The following is a 19,465-nucleotide window of genomic DNA, read 5'->3' as shown; positions in this document are numbered from 1 at the left end:
TGAATCAGTGCTGAGCCTGAACGCAGGAACCATCAAACCCTTCATTGTTGCAAACATCAAGGGCGGCTTCACCTTCACCATCAGGTGTGCCATGCCCCTAGGCCTGGCACAGACCAGAGCAATCCCTCATCAACTTCCACAGACAAGTTCCATTTTAAATCAACAGCAGGGCACTAAAACAGAGCCCTGCAATGATGAAAATATAACAATAAGGAAAACAATTTGGGTTGGAACTTCAATTCTTATGGTCATAATAAACACATTTTTAAAATAAGTAACCAAGGCTGGCTTCGAACTCATGATCCTCCTGCCTCCACCTCCTTCAGCAAATCTTGCTGGGGTGTACCATCACAACTGGCTGACAAAGTTTTGAGTGTTTTGTTTTGTTGTTTTTTTCAAGACGAGGTTTCTCTGTGTAGCCCTGACTGCCCTGCAACTCACTCTGTAGACCAGGCTGGCCTTGACCTCACCGATCTGCCTGCCTCTGCCTTCCGAGTGCTAAGATTAAAGATATGCACCACCAGTACCCAGCAATAAACACATTTTTAATAAGATCTGGTAGCACTACTTGGAGATCATCTAATAATAGCAAGTTAATGCTTTCCTTATATAAGATGTGAACCATTATGACAAGCTGCAGGTATAATGAGTCCAGCTATTTCTAGCTAACTGGAAGTTGGCGACCTTGGCATTAAGCATCCGAGGCTGGGGAGAAACATCACTGAGGTTCAGATCTACTTTCCGTCTTTGAGAGCAGCTTGTTACACAGTTTGAAAGCCAAGGCCAGTTGATGGGAAGCAAAAATACACCAACTGAGATCTAAACGGAGTGTTTAAATGGGAGAGATTCTGAAGAAATGACTGGTGGGAACAGAAGGTGTCGCTTACACCAAGCTGGATTTAGATTAAAATGAATGGCAATGAGGGGCACTTGAGGCAGGAGAGGTACAGGCAGCAAGGTGGGTATCGGGGAGGGTTTGTGCACACACCGCTGTGCAGATCAGTGCTGAGCCCAAAGGGCACTTTGCCCCACTTGTGGCTGGAAGTGCCTGTGGTACTGCCCAGAACCCAGTGACAAAGCTCATCGTGACAAGTCACTTTGAGAGACAGAGGCTCATAGAACCTGCTGCACCCAAAGCCCCTCTCCAGAGTTCATCATAGGCATGGTCCATGTATTCTTAACAAAATAAATCTGAAAGGGTCTAGAGAGATGTCTCGAATGCATGGCTTTTTATCTGAATTGTGACACTGGGAGGAAATTAGTATTAGCCCTATTTGACAGCATGCATGCCCTTGCAGGCTAACCTGTGCCCACCCATCATAGAGGTATGTCCTCCACTATGTTGCCCATCCCTCATTTTATTTCTTGGCAGTGGAGAGATTCAGTTACTTATTTTGATGTGTTTGTAATTCCTCTAAGTATCAGGCTCCAAAGACAAAAGGCTCCCAGTTCCTGCAGGGATTCAGAGTAGGGAACTGGTGGTTCTGGAGTCAGATGACCTGGAGGACTTGGCTCTGCCCTCTTTTCCAGCTTTGCATCCTCTGGTGAGTCTTGTTGTCCCTTTGTGCCCTGCCATTCACTGAGGAGATGAGATATGCAGAGAGTTCAGTCTAATGCCTGAGACACGAGAATCATTCAGTAAATGATGCTAACTGCATCGTGGTGCTGATAATAAATGACATAATTGATGGTTCCACAAAGTAGCTCTTGATGCTGGGTGTACCCTAGAATTACCTGGAATGACAGGAAAAATGCATGAGCTCCTCTATAGACCAGCTAAATCAGAATCTAGCCCAGTGTGTAATGGATGTGTCAAAGCTATCAACTGCTGAAGGTGATTCTGGGGAACAAGTGGCTGGAGCATATTTTACTACATTGACAGTGTCCACCCTCAAATTTCATGTCAACTGGAATCTCAGAATCTGACATTCTCTGGGAATAGTCTACAGATGCAACTGATTATGATGAAGTAACACTAGGTCACGGCGGCCCCTAATCCAGGCACAGTTGTTCTTATAAACAATAATAATATATATGTCTGCCAGCTGGGAAGAGCCAAGCACTGAGGAAACCCACAGGAGCCAGGAGAGAGGCTGGGAATGGAGCCTTTGTGGAGGCTGCAGACAGGGAACACTGAATATTCCTTCAGGGACACAATGGCCCTGCACACCTGCAGACACAACATGGCCCCATGCACACCTGCAGACACAGCATGGCCCTGCACACCTGCAGACTCAGCATGGCCCCATGCACACCTGCAGAAGCAGCATGGCCCCATGCACCCATAGAAACAACATGACTATTTATACTTGCCAACAATGTGGCCCTGCACACCTTCACACATCCTGGCCACACATAATCATAGATACTATGGACCTATAGATACTCTGAGTCTCAGCAGTAAAGCACCATCAAGTGTGAGGACCTGAATTCGGATCTCCAGATCCCAGGCAAAAAGCTGGGCATGGTGGCACATGCCTGTGATCCCAGGATGTCTGGGGAGTAGAGATGGAGGCAGAGACAGGAAGATCTCTGGAGCTCTCTGCCCAGCCTCCTCTACATGATGAAGCTACAGGTCAGTCAGAGACTGTGTCTCAAAGGTGGAAGACATGACTTCCACATGCATGTGTACACACACACACACACACACACACACACACACACACACACACACACAATTTTATTAGAATAAGGACAAGGCTTAACTCCCGCTTAAAGGAGTGCCTGAAAACCAGCATCGGCTGGAAGGACAGACTGAGAACAGAGCCACACGTCCTTTAGCAGCATGCCCTTTCCTTCTCATGGAGCCTTCTCACTTTCCTTTTTCTTCCTCAAGACCCTTCAGGGCTCACTGATGAGGGAGAAAGGGCAGATCTCAGAAAAAAGAGAAAATACCGGGTGGGGTAAAGGACATGAAAAGAAGGGCCCAGAAGGCAGAAAGTGTGAGAACGAGCAGACTTACTCCACTCCTGATTGGCAAGGATGTGTTCTGTTCACGTAAGCACCCACACAGAGACACCCAGGCAGGTCCCAGCAGGCAGCAGGCAAGCACAGTGGGCAGTGTGAACTTGCACACTTGTCCACAGGGTCCTGTTTAAGGAGCTGAGAAACACGGCTACACACATTTAGAAAGATGGCAACGGCAGTTAACCTTCCCTACCGCCAGACAGGTCTGCGAAGGTATTTCCTGACGAGCGCAAGCGTGCCCTGAATGTGGGCAGCGCCATCTCATGGGCTGGGGTCTCAAACTGGATAAAGAGAAATCATGGCGACATCTCGCTGAGCACCAGCGTTCACTCTCCCTGGATCCTGAGTGCAGATGCTGTGGGACCAGGATGCAAACCGACCAGCTCTCTCACACTCCCCCCACCATGCTTTCCCAGCCAGGATGGACTCTCCCTTCTCAAACTGGGAGCCAAAGAAACTCCTTCCTCCCATGTTGTTTTTTCTGTCAGGCATTTATGTCAGCAAAGAGAAGAGTAACTGATACAGTATCCTAAAAAATAAAGTGGGCCTGCAAGCTGGCTCTGTGGGCAGAGGCCCTTGCTGAGCCTTGCTGTGCCAGCCAGATGGCCTGAGCTGGATCCTCAGAACCCAGGTAAAGGAGGGAGGAAAGAACCAGACCCAAAATGTGGTCCTCTCACCTCTGTGTGTGCACCTTGATATGAGTGCCCACCACCAATAAAAGGAAGAAATTAAAATCTTTTAATTAAAAAAAAAAAAGATTAGCTCCCAATACCCAAGGGCCACAGTACCATGAATTTATAGGGTTCTCTCTTCATCAATTTCCAGATAAAAGGCCCATCAACAAAATGATGAAAATTCTGAACCACAGCTGGAAATGGGTCCCACCCTGGGTCAGCAGTTCTTGCAAGTTTTATCAGAAAGCAGGACACGTGTGCACAGAGCCAGGGAGACACTATCCCGCTGCCACCTAACCTGGGTGTCATGAGGACCCCACTGGGGACTGAGCACAGGGATTCCTCCACTCCTTGTCCCCACTCCCTTCCCTGTCAACCCTGGACTGCCTGGGAGGCAGAGGAGACAGGGCCTTGAGGGAGGCCAAGCTACAGAGCTGGACATCCTGGTCCAAGAGGGTCCTTCTGGCTGCTGCCCCCAGCCTGGCTGCTGTGCTGTGTGTGCAGGGGAGGGGGTGACAGCCTGTGGCTGAGCTCCTGGTGGGGAAGCCATCCTCCCCCAGCTGTTCTGTGCAGCTACATCAGACTCCACAAGGAAAAGCTGCTGGAAACGCCTGAACTCATGGACATCTCCTGGTGTCACATAAACCAGAAACAATGACAGTAGTTTGGAGCTAAGAACTTAAGTGGCACTATGTGTCCTTGCAAACACCAGATAATCAACAACCCTCTGTAAACACCAGTGGAAATTGAAATGAGACTGGCAGGAAGACTTAGTGACTCAGAAGACCAGACCCACTGAATCCCTTGGAGATGACTCCAAGGTAAGCAGTTATCACAGAGAGTAAAATGTACCCCCCCCAAAAAAAAACTGCATTAATACTGGACATGGCGGTACACACCTGTCTTACCAGTACCCAGGAGGCTGAAGCAGCAGAATTGAGAGTTCAAGGCCAGCTTGAGCTATATAGTAAGTTCTAAAACAGCCTTGGTTACCTATTGAGAACCTTTCTCAAAGGAACAAAGCATGCGCGCGCACAAATGCACACGCATACCACACCCAACAACCTCAAATGAAAACATCTGTATCAATACATTCAGTGTGCTCTAAGGTCTGATTCTCTGTGTGTGCGTGGGGGCGGGTGCTCATGAACGATTGCATAAAATGGTGATCAGCCAAAGGTTTGTCAGAAGTTTATATTTCAATCTAGGGCTTCATCATTTCTGTGGTTCTCATACTTCCAAGAAATCATACCTGTTAACTTCCTGTTGATCTACCAGCTAATTTCCTATTATCTACCACCTAACTTCCTGTTCATCTACCTAATTTCCTGTTGGTCTACTGGCTAATTTATCCTGTTGGTCTACCAGCTAATTTCCTGTTGTCTATCAACTAATTTCCTGTTGCCTATCAGCTAATTTCCTGTTGGTCTACCAGTTAACTTCCTGTTTGTCTACCAGCTAATTTCCTGTTGTCTACCTGCTAATTTCCTGTTGGTCCATCAGTATGTGGTACTGTTCTTGTACCTCTAGGTCAAACACTCAGCTTTCTGATCCTATATCATCCATGTGTGAGGAGAATGCACTCTGTGTCAATCTGAATAAAAATTTCATTTTTTTTCTATGACAAGTCAATTTGGAAAATGTACATACTTTGATTTTTGTAAAACAATACCTACATGATAATATTACCCTGTTCCATACTTTAATATCACCATGAAATATACTTTTAGACTACAGGATCATTTCAAAAGCAACGTTTTGTGTCTTAAAGAAAACAGAATAGCTCCTGCCATTATGAGTGCATACTTTGAGAATTTTAACTTTTCTTCACTTCACTGGACTCACCAGAAACGTGACCAAGTGAAATGTTATTGTCACCAGGGCAGTGACATGACTCCAGACGTAAGATCTTTCCAGAACTCTCTTTGCTTCCAAAGCCAACACATTAACTAAGTAGGGTTTGGTTTCATCACCCCAGATTGGTGGACAAATTTGGCTTTTTATTTATTTTTTTTTTTTGCTAATAAAGGATCTATTATTTTTATAGTTGTAAAATATATAACTTAGGAAAATAAATGGACAAATTCATATTAAAGCATTTTTAAAAGCCTAATTAAATCTGTATCCCAAAGGTTTCTGTGTAAACTCTGAAGACAGTATAGAATAACTCAAATTTTAGGGTTTGATACAAATATATCCCATCTAACTTCTCTTTAACACAGTGTTAATTTAAAATTATATACAGTGTTCACTCATGTTTTTAACCAACATTCTCAGTCCCTGAAGCCAATATCACCTTGAGTAGTGGAGAGGAGCTGGCTTCTGTGGTACCTAGTTCTACTGTATCCTCATAGTACACAAAGTTCAAGATCAAGGTATCTAGGTCTCCTGATATGCTTTAAAAAAATACTACTCCTGTGGTGGTTATTGTGTTCCCTGAAATATTGTGCACGATAATAAACTTATCTGGGGTCAGAGAACAGAACAACCACAATATTAAACATAGAGGATAGGCAGTGGAAGCTCACACCTTTAATCCAAGCATTCCAGAGGTAGAGATCTACCTGGATCTCTGAGTGTTCAAGGATACAGCCAAGCATGGTGACTCACGCCTTTAATCCCAGAAAGTGAGCCTTTAATCCCAGGGGGTGATGGCAGAAAGTGGGGAGATATATAAGTCGTGAAGATGAGAAACTAGAAGCTTTTGGCTGGTTAAGATTCAGGCTTTCAAGAGGCAGTTCAGCTGAGATCCATTTTGATGAGGACTCAGAGGCTTCCAGTCTGAGGAAACAGAATCAGCTAAGGAATTGGCAAGGTGAGGTGGCTGTGGCTTGTTGTGCTTCTCTGATCTTCCAGTGTTCACCCCAATAACTGGCCTCAGGTTTGATTTTATTAATAAGACCTTTTAAGATTCATGCTACACTACTCCAGTGTTGACAAAGGGGGCCCACAGGAGCTGTATTCATAAGATACTCAATAATCCATCTATAATAATAGCTCCTACCTGGATCTTCAAGAGGAGTAACTGTTCTGTGACTTTTCCTGGTGGCATAGGGACAAATGTCGGTTCACTCAGATAAGGTACAGATGCCAGAGCAAAGAAATGATCCTCACAAGTCTACCTGGTGAACCAGTGAGCTTATGGAGGTTACGACAGAAACTGGAGACATTCTGCTGGGATCTAACTTGGCTCTTGCTTTTACAGAAGAGTCATGCTCTCACACTCAGTTCAAGGCCCTTCCCAGAATACCTCGGACACGTCCCCTGAGTCTTTGGCCCAGCACTGCTCACTGTCTCAACGGCACCAGGCATATGCAGTGTGCTCACATCCCTCTCCCCTTTCTGTGTCCCTGATGTTGCTTCTCTCTGTCTAAACACCAGTTCTCCATCACTTCTCAAATTACTGCTCAAGGTCTTGGTAAAACATGGTCACAGGGTGGAGACCCCTGCTTAGCTTTTGTGGATACCAATGCCATTTAGCTCTGACGATAAACGCTCAATTTTGACCACATATCATGAATTTTCCATAAAAGTCACAATTCTATAATTTTATTTGTGACTAAATAACTTTTTACTTCTAAAAACATGCCTGTGGTTTTGGTTGTATTTTTTTTTTTAATTTCAAAAACTTGGTTGTACTATATCTTCATTCTACACCAGCAGATTAAAAAGCTGGAAAAATAAATAGTTTTTGCAATGCATTGCCTGTAATTTAATTTTTTTGTAACATAAGTATATGAAAATTAGATGAAAGCAGCAGAACTTGCTGCCATCTCCTACAGTTCCACTCATTTTCAGTCTCTGAGGTTTCTATTCATGCCTGTGTATATTCCATTATGGTTTTTATAAAATCTGAGTATGATTTATGAATCTCGCTTGTATATCATTGCCATAAACGATCACACACAACTCCTATTCTGAAACCAACCCTTCATTTTGGAGAAGGATGATGTGGCTTCTTACACATAGCAATCAGAAACATCCAGAGCCTTCTTTTGAAAATATGACTCTAAGTCTCTAAGAATTTGGAAGTGTAGTAAAGTCATAGCAAGCAAAAAAAAAGTATTGGGTGAAAAAAAAACTTACAATTTCAATAAAATTACTTGGTTGTTTTGTATACTTTGCAATCCAAATTCTTCTAAAACAAAATTAAAATACTATATAGCATAACTTGGTAGTTTGTTCATTTCTCTCCTGTAAAACCTCCTAAAATAAACACTTGACCACATTCCATAGAGGGTCATAGTTTTTGCTCCACAAAAATTTTAACCACAGTTTCTTTTTTTTTAAGATATAAAATGTCTATATCCTATATCTAGATTAGCCTTAATTAATTATAGGGATGACAAGCTTTGCTTAGAATTGATTTTTTTTTTAATTCCTTATGAGGCAATCTCCTGGAATAACCCCCTGAAGAATGAGGAGCTATAAAACTTTAAAAACTGGGGCTGGAGAGCTGGCTTAGTGGTTAAGGGCACTGGCTGATCTTCCAGGGGACCCAGTTCAATTCCCAGAACCCACATGGCAACTCAGAACTGTCTGTAGCTCCAGTTCCAAGGGTTACCACATCCTCACACAGACATGCATACAGGCAAAATACCAACCACAGACATGCATGCAGGCAAAATACCAACCACATAAAATAAACATAAATAAATTATTAAATAGCACTTAAAAAAGAGCACTAATTGTTCTTGCAGAGGATCAGGGTTCGATTCCCAGCACCCACATATAACATCACAGCTGTCTATAACTCCAGTCCCAGATGCTCCAATACCTTCTTCTGGCCTTCATGGGTACCAGGCAGGAACATGGTACATAGACACCCATGAAAGCAAAACATTCATAACATAAAATAAATAAATCTTTTTTTAAAAAAGTAATAAAAAACCTAAAAGGCAATACCATAAACCTGGCTAAGAACCTGTGGCTAAGGCAGTCATGGGCCCTATAGAAGAACCTGTTGTTATTGGTTTAGCTAAGTGAACTCAGTATCACATGCACCTCCAAACACATCTCTATGACCATAGATTGGTTTGGCTCTCAGACGCCCCCAGGGAAACTGTTTTGCTGAAGACAGTGGTTAATACAAAGACTCATGGTTGGCCAAGGTGCAGAGAAGTGATTGTTGAGTCCTTGGCTCTAAACAGGACATCTACAGCACTCCTTACATGTGTAAAAGACTCAGGGGACACTGAGGAAGACGGAACGGAAAAAAATGTTAGAGCCAGAGGTACAGTCTGAGTCGTCTCTCTGGACAGGACACAGCTCTCTCTCAGGAACTCACTCTGCTGCTTTGGTCACCTGCGCACGGCCAGCATGCAATTGGGCCTGTCAACATTTTGTGATTAAACAGGGAAAAATTCACAAGACGCCACCCATCTCTGGGGGACCATCGAGGGACTTGTCTAATTTAAGCATTCCTTTAGTGGGTGCCTTGGTCTAGATGTGTGATGATTTACCAGTGAGTTGTTACAACAAAGTGACTTTATTTACTTTTAAAGCTCTGACCTTTTCTATCTGTCCCCTCCCCTACCTCCAGAAGAGGGTGTGATACAGAGTTCACATCCAGACTCAGAAACTGCCATCATGAGCTCCCCACCTACCACACCGAGAAGGAACCCAGAGCTGCAGAATGAAACCCAATGCATCTCCTGGATTTCCATGTCTGTCTTTCAAAACTCTCAGCTGCTTTTTCTCTGCTTGGAAAACACAGTCACCAACAATTTGCACAATTCTGTCAGAAGCTAAGGTGATTAGCACCTTCTAAAATTTGCCAAAGGTCACATTTTCTAATAAGAACACACCCTTGGGACACAGGAAGCCAAGCCAATGACACTTGGACCAGAATGTGAAAACTAGTCTCCAGAGTCAAAATCTTTGGTCTTTTCCTAGTTTAACAGGTATGGTTTTTTAAAAAAAATTTCACAGAACAAACACATTTGACGGGGATGTTACGATGTGATATTCCAAGTCCATCAGCTTAGTTTTTACTTTGACACATCATTCTAGAATCTTCTTTACATCAAATTAGAGTAATGCTGCTTAGTAATTTCCTCTTCTGGGAGTGGGAGGGGGTTTTAGACACAAATGAAAGGGTTTTTGTGCTACTGAGGTGACGCTTAGTCGGGACAAATCACTCGGTGAAGAGTTGGAGAAGAAACACAGCACGATACGAAAACCTCTTCCTTGGATTTATAATCACTCCACAAATGAGCACAGGGTTAAAAACCGTCCCTGGGTTCAAACAAAAATCCCTAGAGCCACACTGCAGTGTTCTCAGCAGAGCCTGTGGATGGCTCCTCCTTCTGTGTCTTGTGTTCAATTTGACTGTGTTTATTGTTCCTGTAGTGGTTTGTGTCTGAGAGCGAGAGAACGTAGGATTGACAAGAGAATTGTTTTCATAGCATTTCCAATGGGTTGCAATCAGGAAAACATTCATCTCAGGACAGCGCCAGCCAGGCTTGAAGACAGACAGCTTCAAGGACACCCAGGCTAGCCAGAGACAATGGAATCGTTGAGTGAGCTCTACTCAGAGGTCACAGCTTTACAAGCACCGTCTGGCTTAAATGTAAGCAGCCCGAAGTGTAAGCTCTGAATCGTTCCTAATGTAGAGAGGCATTGTTTGTAACACCTGAGGTCACTCAGCAGTGTCTTCCCCTTTCTGTAGGATATACCCCAAGATGTCCTTGTTCAGAGGCAAGCATGTTAAGAGAGACTTCGTCTTTTCCAACTCACATGTGGGTTCTGCCAAGCCCTAGGGCAAAGTTAACTTAGCATCCAGCCTTTCCATAGCTTGTCACAGGCCCTGCAGTCACAAGGGACCCGTGACCAATAGTTTACACAAGGTTCTCGATGGAAAATATTTGTTTCATAAAGCATTTCACACATGAACTGCTTTCATTGTGACGCTTTGGAGTTATTGAAACAAACAGGAAGAAAAACCCTGCGTAGCCTTCTCGGAACCCTGGGTTCGATGCTTAGCACTGCCAAATATGAGGACGTAAATACCAAGAACTGCACATGTCCTTCACGCTGGCCCTGTGCTATCAGAGCTGCCTCTCCCAACACACACTAAGACAGCAAGACTCAGCCAGCAAAAGCCTTCAGCAATTACAAGTTCTCACTGTGCACATTCAAGTGTTTAGGTGGATAAAAGCTTGGGAAGCCCTGTGCAGTGGTGTGCATCGGACCTGAAATTCAGCTATCACTGACTTCCTGTCCTACTGGACAGAAAGATGGTTTGCTCGTTCACCCACTCATTCACTCAAAAGGCTGGTGAATGGCTCCAGGAGGGAAGACATACTACTGTACCCCCAGAAGGGGTCTAGACTGGACTTGGCTTCTGACTAAGTGTTAGGGATGTGATACAATGGAGTACAAAGTAGGGTGTGTTGAAATGTTGTAAGAGAAGCACAGGCTGTGTTTCAAGCACGGAGGAGAGAAAGGTGAGCCCTGCTGGGAGGATGGGTCCGGACAGGTCTTTGGAAGCAGCATCTAAGATCCAGGGACACAGCTTTCACTAGTTGTCACCTGTCCTGGGCTGGGCATAGTGATGCAACTACCTTTGAGTCACCCATGTTCCCGTAAGTAACTCCACTGAGCTCTCTGGTTCTCCAAGCAAGACTTGGGTAGAGCTGTTCCTTTGTACTGTCTTTGGGGGTCTCTCTGAGAGGATAGACTTTTGTTCAAGTCTCTTCAGGAAACCATGCAACACTGTGATAATGTAAGTCTACAGAGTGGCAAAATCTGATACTTTTCAGGCCTAATAAATGAGATAAAATTTTATAATCATCTAGAAAATATTAGCACCCTGCCACAGTATTATTGCTATGAGTTTTAGAAATGCTAATATAGTTGGCCTGGTGTAGGAAGTTACAGAAGGCACAGGCATCTCAGGATAATTTACCAACCCATGATGTCAGGCTCTGAGTTTGGTCATACATAGATGGAGGTTACTGGAAAGACAGAGCATGACATAAAAATGAAATCATTGAAACAGAAGCCTCAGAGAACATCTACGTTCCAAGTCTGTGCTCAGAAATCTTTGCACTATTGGAGATAATCAAATGCACAATAGTTACAAAAAAAATTCCTTCCACATCTTAATAAGTAGGATCTTTTTTGTAGGCTCTCTCTCGATTCTGGGTGGTCCCTGGAAGCCTTCTCCTCACCAGTCAACTGAAGCATGGCCAGCGGTACCTGTCTATGTAGGTGTGTTTGGTGGAATGCTTGGGAGAGGAAGTATGCTGAAGAGCACACAATGAGGGTCGAAACAGGTCGGTGAATGCACAGTCCGGGTGACCCACAGTATCCTCTGAAGCACAGCTCCTACTCCTTTCTCTAGGAAGACCAGGAATAAGGAGGGGTGTGAGGAACCATGTGACTCATTGGAGCCCTGGGTTCAGAATACTGAGCAGCAGCTTGGTCTGGTAGGCAGAGTGTCTTCTGTTGAGCAGAGGAGACATCAACTGCATTCAGACTCCACTTAGGGAGAAGAGACCAGTGCCCCATTTGAGGTGCATGGTGCTTACCCAACAAGCTCTAAAGGTCTACATCTGAACCAGAAGGAGAAACGCTACCATGGAGAGCCACTCAAGCTGAGGTTAGCCAGCTGGTCACCATCACAAGGAAAATTGGTTGTCTGAAGCAATCCTCCCTCTAGGCTAGTGGTGCAAAGGTCAATAGATCTGAAGTGTCAATCATAGTCACCCAGAAGGCAGCTACTAGATCTGCCGATTCTCAACCCCCACCCAGACCTGCTGAGTCACAAACTTCTAGGGAAGCCCAATGGAGTTGGAAAAGCCCCCAGGGGACCCTGAGTCCCGCTGTCAGGGCAGGTGGACAGAATGGTGATTTGCAAGACCACCCCAGAGGAAAACCAGTTCTCAAGCTGTGCTGTTTTAGGGAAGCCGCACAAACTGCTTCCAGCCACACTTCTATGTTGTGGAATATTTCTTTACACTGTGTGAAGATGTGTCACTATGATTGGCTTAATACAAAGCTAAATGGCCAATAACTAGGCAGGAGGTATAGCAGGGACTTCTGGACAGAGAGATCTCTGAGAAGAAGAAAGGCAGAGTCACTAGCGAGACTCAGAGCAAGCAGGATGGGCACTATGGAGATGAGGTAATAAAGCCACACGGTAGAAGCAAATTAATAGAAATGGGTTAACTTAAGTTATAATGGCTAGTTGAGAACAAGCCTAAGCTATCAGCCGAGCTTTCATAATTAATAAGAAGTCTCCATGTGGTTATTTGAGAGCTGGCAGGAGGGGCAGAAAAGTCCCACTCCACGTCTACTCTTTGGAAAATGGAAAAACCATAGTGACTTCCTTCCCTTGCTGTTAGCTGTGTGCCCCCTACTACCCTCCCACCACAGAGTTCTAGTAGATTTGGGAGTCCATAGCTGGTAATGGCCTTCTTGCCAACAGAGACCTCAGGTGACACAGGGTACTACATGGCAAGAGGCAGGGGATGTGTGTGTGTGTGTGTGTGTGTGTGTGTGTGTGTGTGTGTGTGTGTGGTGTGTGTGTGTGTGTCCAACACACACGCACATATGATGACCTTACCTAATCTGGATCACCACACTTCCCAACACCAAAGTCAGATTCTTTTTCTAGCCTCTTACCACCCACCACCTCACAGTAGGGATTGCATTTCAGTACAGCATGGGTGCCTGTGGTTTCTTCCTTCCTTCCTTCCTTCTTTCTTCCTTCCTTCCTTCCTTCCTTCCTTCCTTCCTTCCTTTCTCTCTCTCTCTCTTCTTTCTTTCTCTCTTTCTTTTTAATCTGCTCTCAGAAATGGTGTCCTCTAATTTACCTTGCAATAATTTCAAAGTGAGGCCTGTGGCTGTCAGAGGCTTGGTCCGTCCCCTTGCACACAACTGCACTCCCTGAACCAGAGCTGCCCCTGCTGAAAACCTTCCTGTTCACAAGATACAGTAATGGCCGCCGCAGAGATCCTTGACAGGCTCTGAGCCCAAGATCCGAGCCTCCTCTCTTGAGCCTCTCTGAGGAGGCCTGAGTGCCTTCGCATGCTTGGGGAAGTCATTTTCAACTCATGGCTCAAACCCCACCAGGCTGAGCATAACTACAATTACTGTTGCCCTGCCTCATCCTGCATTCTGCTCATCCATGTTCAGCATGGCCATGGGCAGCTCCATACCTTCTCTAGCTCTTCCCTCTCTATAAAGCATCCGTGCTGTTTGCATGTATCAGTTTCATTATGTTTTTTATCTTTTTTTTTTCCTACTGGCAGGGTATGTGGGGGTAACCAATCGTTGCCAGGGACTTTCCTAGTTTTAACACTGACAGGTCCTTGTTAGGAAACCCCCTCCATCATGGGAAAGTCAGGGTAGCTGGCCTGTCACCTTAGGAGATTCCCAGCTGGAGAAAGTAGAAGGAAGTGGGGTCCAGATTTGGGCACAGTATCCTAAGGAAAACTTCTGCAAGGTCCATTCAAAGCATCCCCTTCAGGAGGAGGCTGGGGCATAGAGTAGAGGTAAGTTTGTGAAGTTGTCCCCAAAGTGGATAAAAGCCAGTGACAGTGAATCTAAGACATAGAAGGGTTGGGAGGCAGGAAGCCAAGAGCTTGGGGATACAGTCCTACTATGACATGAGACAGATATGCATACTCTCTATCCTGGAGGGAGTAGGCAAGGATTCGGGGCTGCCTCACCTGTCTCCAAACCTGACCCTGTGAGAACCTCCCAGGACCACCTGGCAGCTCCTGACCTTGCCCACCTTGTACCTCTGGCTTCCACACTGCTGCTGCTGTGTGTTGCCCCAGGCAATCTGCCAGCATAAAGATGCTAACGCCTGGGAGAAGAACATTTGATCCCTGGGAGGAAGCAGCCTGTGGATCAGGTCTTCCTCTTCATCCATCCCTGCTCTCCACCCCTCCCAATCTCACACACAGAGCACTAGCTCCTCACCAGGGAGTCCTGTAGAGCTCCACCAGTCCACTGCCTTGAGCAGCAGCTGCCAGGGCAGACAGAGGACTCCCTTTTCTCAACTCCCACCCTTCAGCCCTGCTGGCTTCTTGCTGACCTCATAAGTGAGCTCCCAGGCCACCTCTGTCCCATACCCTGCTTTCTAGGACTGCAGGACTGAGGAGATGGTGAGAAGGGAAAGGGAAAGGGGAGAAGACATGCTGAGCCAGCACATCTTGTCCCAGGGATGTGGGATTTGCCTACCCAGGGGGGCTTTGAGGATCTGATCCAGCAAAGGTTTGAACACTATGCACTGACTTTGTGCTCTTTAAACAAAGCATTGCCTGAAAACTCACACATGACAAAACACACATACACACACAGATACAGACACACAGAGAGAGACAGACATACACACACAGACACATACAGAGCAAAACACAGACACAAAGACACACACACACACTTAAAAACAAACCTGTGTTACCCCAAACAAAATTTAGGTAATGTAACTACTAAAAGTGCAGAGTTAACTACAAGCTGCTATCAAGCTTTTCAGGTGGAAAAGGACGCCTCCCCACAGACGCAGCCGTGACCAGGATTTGGGCAAGCAGCGGTCCAGGTAATCTCACTTGTCTGGGGTCTATACTGTCCTGAAGCAGTGGGATGCTCCCAACACACAGCTCCTGGGGAGGCCAGGGAGCAGGCATGGGGGACCACGACATTTGCAGCTTCAAGACAGGGCACACTGACTTCATTACAGGTTTAGCACACCTGATGTACCATTGTCAACTACAGTCTATCGGAACACAGAGGGAACCTGTGGAAGGGAATACACTGTTGCGACCTCTCCTCCCATGTCCTTTGCCTACTCACAAGACTGTCTTGTCAATTTACAGATGTTTCCATTTTATTCTAGAATCATCCATGAGTGTGTGTTCACAAGCTCAGATCTTGTAGTTATTTTTCCAGTTCTCCTGCAGCAATCCCAAAGCTTCTGGAGATTTAAATCATCTCTCTGTACCGTCCCCTCTGCCTATAAAATAGGGGTTTCAGCCTGAACCTCACAGGGAAGGGACTGAATGGACACTCATGAGGTGTGTACAACACTGGGTAGCACAGCTAGCATCCCTAAAGTACTGGGTGTGCGCAATACATAGTACATGATGGTACTGGTGTAAAGTACCTGTCTCTACCCAATGTTATCACTAGCCAATGACTTCAGTGTCTGTCACTAAACAGAATCTAATCTGTCAAAGTAGAGATAGTTGACTTTTGAATTATAAACTGCACTTTGAGGGGTTTTTTGTTGTTGTTGTTTAAAAACCCTGGGGCTAAGGAGATGGTTCAGTCAGTACAGTGCTTGCCACACAGTCATGAGGACCTGTGTTCAATCCCCCTACCCACATAAAAAGTCAGGTGATGAGCCCCTGTAAGCCCAGTGCTGGGGAGGCAGAGACAAGAGGCTCCCTACAGCTCATTGTCCAGCAAGTCCTGAAGAAACAGACAGTTCCAGGTTCAGTGGAAGACACTATGTCAGCCTCCAAAACATGCTCACACCTTAAACACATACGTGTGCACATAGACACCAAATTAATTAGTTAAAAACTCTTTGCTTGACTTTGTCACACCTGCTCTGTTTCTTTCAGTAATTCTGTCACCCGGCTTTAAAGTCTACCGCCCCTGAGCGGTACACCTTTGAATGTAGTGTTAGGCAGATGTTTTGTCCTCCTTATCTGAAGGATCACTGCGGGTTTCTTCAACACAGTTTACCAAATAGTCCATCCTTTTCCCCCTTAGAATCACGGGGCCATCACAGATGGACAATGAGGCCTTGAGCTGGGGTCAGTCTCCAGAGTCACTGGGGCTATTGTGGATGGATGATGAGGCCTTGGGCTGAGGTCAGTCTCCAGGTCATTAGGGCCATTATGAATGACAATGAGGCCTTGGGCTGGGGTCAGTCTCCAGAGTCATTTCCTCCCATTCTGGTTTTCTTTCTCTGACCTCTTGCTGCTCTCTTCTCTCTTTACTTCCCATCTCCCCCATGACAGAGCGACTTACCTATTGGAGACCTTTATTCTCCATGTAAATATTACAATGCTACATTTGTCTCTTCCCTCTTGGTCTTTTTTATTTATTGCTGTGGGTTATGAGACAAGATTTCCCATAACAAGGTTGACTGTTATAATCCTCGTGCCTTAGCCTCCTGAAAGCTGAGAATACAAGTGTGTGAACCACCGTGCCTAGCCAGCACTACCACCTCCTCCTCCTCGTCCTTTTTAAATCAGTGAGAAGTCAGAACGCATATCTCAGCTCCATGACCACACAGGTAGAAAGGCTACATTTTTGGAGATGAGTGAATAAATGAGGCATATGGACCACATACCTAATATTAGCATTAACTCATGGGAGTGATGGTCCTTGTGACTGGCTTGGAGAGTGTCTCTTGGGACAATATTCAAATACCGACTAAAGCTGGAGGCTCAGAGTTTAGAGAGGTTTAACTTCTTAAGCAAAGAGATTTCAGAGCATCTGAGAGTATAGAAAAGGCAGTCAAAATACAGCTATCTCACATTTTAAAATTATTTATAGCCTGCATATGCTTTGATATTGACAGATTCTGTGGATATCGAGGGTTATATGGCTGCGAAATTTCCTAAGGAGAACTGTCTCCATAACATGCTGTTAAATCAGATTGAAGGCTGGCTATACAAGAGAAAAAAAACAAAACTACAGTTATAGACACTCAAAAAGTGTAAGAAACACTTTCACTACTCTCCTAAGTGGCCTCGCAACACGAAAAACCAAAGGTCACTCCTTCCTAAGGTACAGTTCAGAAGGGCCAGGAATCACCCTTTCTCGGCTTTGTTTGCCAATGTTCTTACCATTCCTCCCGGATCATCTTCAAGTGCAATAAACTGCCACTGTTCAAATGCACACCACAGGTTTCTGCACAGAATCTAGGGCAGAGGTCAGCGTCTACCCTGCTGAGTGAGGCTGGCTTCAGCCTTATCGACACTTTCCCAAGCGGTTTCTCTTGAGACCATGACTCGGCAAACCATGCAGGCTGGATTTAACTGCTACTTCTATTGCTCTATGACATGGCCTGTTGGGTTAATTAATTAATAATTAACAGCCCATTAATTACATCGTGGGGTTCTCTTCAGCCTCAAAATCCATATAGGAAGACACATTCATTTTCTGATAGTTTCTTTCTTTCTTTCTTTTTTTTTTCTGAACAATATAGTCTCTTTTCCTAAGATTTCATATCATCTAGTATGAAGTTTATAGTTTTTATATTTTCTAATAATTAAGAAATAAGTTTCTGGGGCTACAGAGGTGACTCAGTGGCTTGGAGCACTTGTTGCTCTCACTAAGAACCCAGGTTTGGTTCCCAGCACCCACGTCATGACTTATAACCGTCCATAACTCCAGTTCCAGGGGATCCAGTGCTCTCCTCTGGCATCAGGCACTCACATGGTACACATACATACCTGTATGCAAAACATTCATATACACAAGGTAAAATGCATCCAAAAATGTTTTTTAAAAGAGATTTCTAAGCGTGAAATTCAACCCCAAGGTTAAATGTTGTGTGTTACAGTATTTTTATCTCTACTGGACATTTTTGTTTATTTGTTTATTATGGATGTCTCATGTACATATATGCCTATGCACCACTTGTGTGCCTGGTGCCCAGAGACCAGGAGAGGGCCTCGGATCCCCTGGAACTGGAGTTACAGATGATTGTGAGCCACCATGTAGGTACTGGGAATCAAACCCAAGTCCTCTGGAAAAGCAGACCAGTGTTCTTAACCTCTGAGCCATCTCCTCAGCCCCTATGAAGCTACTTTCAAATATTAAAGTTTAGCATCTATCTGATAGAACCTGCAAATTCAGCTCAGTGCTACCTTAAATCTCAGCATTCATGATCAGTGCCCACCATTGCTGTAGGCATATTTTGGTGGTGGTGGTATTTACTCTTATGCCAGGGATCAAACCCAGGGCTTTGGTCTCAAACTGGTGATCCACTTGCCTTTGCTTTCCAATTCCCAGAATCACACTCATGCATCACCATGCCTGGCTGTGATAGGATATTCTGAGTGCCACTGCAAACATCCCAAAATATGACACAAACTTTTCCTATTGACCCACTAGAATGGAGGCATACATTCATACTTGAAGTACCTGTGCTCTACAGATTTATTAAAAGGGAACTCATGGAAAAATTATCCAATGGAGAGAGCTTCCTGTCAAAATGATATCCTCATTCTGACAGGGTCTCAGGACCTGGGAGCAGGCAGTGTGGGCAGTGAGGTATGATGCAGGCCTCTGAGCCACAGGGGACACTAAGCCTCTTGGGTCCTCACAGCCCCAAGGAAGATGATACCAGGCTGGTGCTTAGTACTGAGCTACCATCCCAACTGTCCAGAGAAGCAGTACACTCCGCATTGGATCAGAGAGCTTCAGCGTGTACCTTGGATCTATCCTTCACTCAGCTGCTGGACAGCAACCCTCCTTGTGGGGCCTCTGAACACTCCAGCTCCTCATAATATTCAACTCAAGTCTTACTGGCCGTGAAGCAGGCTCAGCTAATGACACAGAATGCTTCCAGTAGAAGTTCAAAGTCTGCCTGGAACCAAACCCATTAATTCCGGCAACAAAAAGGTACCAACTATGTATAGACAAGGCATATTATGGCATCTCATTATCCCATCCTTGGGGGGAGTGCAAAAGTCCCAAGTTGCCCAACATACTGTGATGTGTACTTGTCACACCATGAAGAAGGCAAAGCCAATTGAGGCCACAGAGCCACCTAAGTGGGCACCAGTCTGAGATCTGGAGCAAACACTTTAGCTGAATTAGCTCCCTTGGTTATCACGGGATCTGGA

General features: G+C 45.1%; 1 protein-coding gene across 1 annotated transcript in view; it reads right to left on the bottom strand.

Annotated features, from left to right (window-relative positions):
* Slc22a3 (solute carrier family 22 member 3) overlaps positions 1-19,465 on the bottom strand; it is an 88,948-nt gene that overhangs the window by 53,223 nt on the left and 16,260 nt on the right. The window lies entirely within an intron of this gene.

Source organism: Onychomys torridus, chromosome 19 (genome assembly GCF_903995425.1).
Source record: "Onychomys torridus chromosome 19, mOncTor1.1, whole genome shotgun sequence".
NCBI classification, from domain to species: Eukaryota; Metazoa; Chordata; class Mammalia; order Rodentia; family Cricetidae; genus Onychomys; species Onychomys torridus.
This window is presented reverse-complemented; position numbering and strand designations above follow the sequence as displayed.